The sequence below is a fragment of the Bidens hawaiensis genome, unplaced genomic scaffold, assembly GCF_021521415.1.
Source record: "Bidens hawaiensis isolate Kalapana, Puna unplaced genomic scaffold, B.hawaiensis_p1.1 tig00040584_1, whole genome shotgun sequence".
Lineage (NCBI taxonomy): Eukaryota > Viridiplantae > Streptophyta > Magnoliopsida > Asterales > Asteraceae > Bidens > Bidens hawaiensis.
Window position 1 is genome coordinate 33,266 of NW_027497162.1, and position 3,488 is coordinate 36,753.

Sequence of the window (3,488 nt, forward strand, 5' to 3'; positions counted from 1 at the left end):
GAGAAGGCATATGCAGTTCCCTTAGCCTAAGTTGGGAACATAATTACGGATACTAACAAACTGCATATTTATATTGTTCTAAGGATCATAATCGGAGTATTGTTAGTTACATATATGTTGAGTCGTATGTGTTACAAACTAACTTATAAACGGGCAACCATTTGTCTAATTACATAAAGAAATAGTTTTTATATATGGCAACCATGTAGTTATGTTTAAAAGTGTTGTAAATCTGAGAGAAGAACAGCGCTTCCTTGAATGAAATTTGTCACATCCCGACCAAAGGCGGCGGAACATGCCGAGGTGTAACGATTGTCCATAAGCACATGACACTAATTAAAGTGACAGTATTTAATAAACTCATTTCATTTCACAACATCGCAAATGTCACATAACAATTATCCATAAAATAACCATAAACAAGATATCACAAAATATGGCAAATTGATATTGTTCATTTTTACCAATATCCTAAGGTCTTTGATGTCGTTTTCTTCACAATCATAAATCAACCAAGATGCAAACCTGCAACATTTCATAAAATAAAGTTTGTCAACACAAAGGTCGGTGAGCAATTCATAAGTTTAATCATATTAGTATATAATAAAGATAGCCACAAAACTTGCATACGAAACGATAAATAAAAGTAGTAATTTGGATAAATAGATATCGCTAAACACATTAGCGACACCTAGCTATAAGGGGATGCCAAATAGTCTAGGATTTTATAGTTATCGTCAATTGCATTACGTTAACGACACCTTGCTATAAGGGGATGCCAAATAGTCTAGGATTTTATAGTTCCACCAACCAAAAGCGATAAACACATAGGCATATTAGCATAGAACACCAAATCGAGCAATTATTTAGGTAAAGTATACAACTACGTTTGCGGTTTAAGATTCAAATATAAAGCATTTTGTTGAATAAGTATGAAATGTCACCCCCAAAATAAAAGATGGAAAATGGGGTATGAAGTACTCACCTTGATAATCACGTAATAAGTTTATGGGTGTTCATTGTTCGGTTTGAATCCGTAAAATTATTCAAACCAGTCTTCGGTTTGATTTCACAAGTAATTTTTTTTCTTTAACTTTTGGCCAATTGTTTTCAATTTTCAAAGGCTATGTTTTGGTTTTCGATGACAAAAAAACCGTTACTACCGATTTGGCCCACGATTTAATTTAAAACCATCAAAAGCAGACCGCAAACACCCTACGTACGTAAAATGCTATTTTTTAAATGAATAAAAAACTATAACAATATCATACTCAAATTAAAGATAAAAATATGCTCGTTTTTATGGTGTGATTAATTTAAAAAAATATTAAAATATGAAAAAGTTATTAACGTTTAAAAATCATGAGGGTAATTGGGTTAAATATGAAAACTAAAATAAGATACATGTAAAAGATTAAGGATCATTGTTAGAAATATTCTTTAAATTTTCAAATGTTAATTATAGTTGAGGAGACAATATTGTAACTATATTAAATAAAATTGAATAACACGTGAGTTTTGATGTGACAATGACTCTTTTACCCTCATTCAAATTTGTATCATGTGCAATTTTACTTGTAAATCCCTCAACGTGATGCGTCTTAGTTTGCCCTCCTCTCATCTATTATATATAGTATAGATATATCAAATGGCGTATGCCTATACAGTTTATTTTGATCATATTGTTATGCAAATTAGTGAACATTGTCATCACAATAATGAAATAAGCCGATACATTGCAAAATGCTATCGTCTAAGAGGCTGTCTCGCAATTTTGTGATGAATCATTAAAAGTCTGATCGTTTAACAGGTAGCCTCTGAAAGTCAACAAGGTTTTATAGCTTAGCTATTAAGGGGCTTTGATGAACCATTAAAAGATATCTTTTAAATGAATCAAACACTCTTCTAACCGATTCAAAGATAGTCTTTTAATAGAATTAGCTATCAAACAACTCTAACAAAACCCAAAGAAAAAACATATATGAAAAACATAATATACTCGGAATTTTATATAACATTATATTCTAAAAGTAAATAACAAAATTAAGTAAACTATAATATAATAACAAAAACGAAAATGTTTTTCTAGTAAAAATAGTACGAGTTAGAAAAAACTAATAAAGACTTATATTGAATTTTTAAGCAATATAAATCTAAAACCATATATGAAAAAACATATAAGCCTTGGATACGCTGTATATCATACATAAAGCGTAAAATTAGCATAAAAAGGGTTACAACACAAGGACTTTCTAGGGGGTTACCCATCCAAGTACTACACTCGTCAAAGCACGCTTAACTACGAGTTATGATAGGATCCGGTGCATTAGTGTTGGTGTGATCGCAACCAAAATAGAAACATATTAATTGTTTTGGTTCATTATTGTTGATTTCGTATTGTGTCATTCTTGCGGATGAACCACGAGGCAGTGTCTTTTATCCATATCATTGATGCTTGCGTTGATGTTGTGTCCCATTGAGTGTTGCTTTATATTAAGAAGGGAAAATGGCCCAAATAGCTATATTGAGCACCTCAATCTCCAAAATAACCATTCAAACCGTCAGATCCGACGAAACTATAATGGATCCAACGGAATTAGAAAACGACATATTTCTCAACAACATAAATGATTTGTGAATAAATAAGAAAGATGAAGATGAAGGTTGGTTATGGAGGTTTAGGGTTTGAGATGTATGAGATGAAGAGTTTTGTCGGATCCATTAAAAAATCCGTAGGATCAGATAGCTCTTTAACGAGTTCTGTTGGACTAACATAATACGCCGGATCCATTAAAATTTCTGTCAAATCCGACTATCCAGATGACTATTTTAGAGATTTTGTGAGAGTGATGGCTATTTTGAAAATATGGGCCACTTGGATCCTTTTCCATATTAAAATTTGACTTTTAGCAATTTAGAACTGTTTACAATTTTGAAGTAGAATTAAAATTAAGACTTCCATAATCTTGTATTTTCTTTTCTGGAAGACAAACAAACCCACCATCCGGGTACATTTACTAGCAAACGTCTATATATATTCACGATTACAGACAACGCTAGTAACTTGATCCACCACTAATTTAAGGGGAGACCCACCGCTTCGGACCCACTATGATAAATTGACTCGCACACGACATTTTTTCCAATGTTTTAAAAACCGGTACGTACTAGTCGGTTGAACCGTTATACCGGATTTTCGTAGGGAAACCGATATATAGAGGCCGGTATTGTTTGGCGGTTTGCTAGAACATCGTACCGCCGTTTTTTTAACCGGTTTTAAATCCTAGAGATTTTTGATATTTTTTGCGGCCCGTATTTTTAAAAATGGCTTTTAACACAGTGGATAAAATTGAAACAAGTAAACGACAATTTGTTAAACAACCAATTTTGTATCATGCAAATCCAATGATAGTTTATTTACATATTTTGTGATTGACTAATTTCGTTTACGAAGTACAAACTTTGTATCTCACTCAATCATTGTTCTA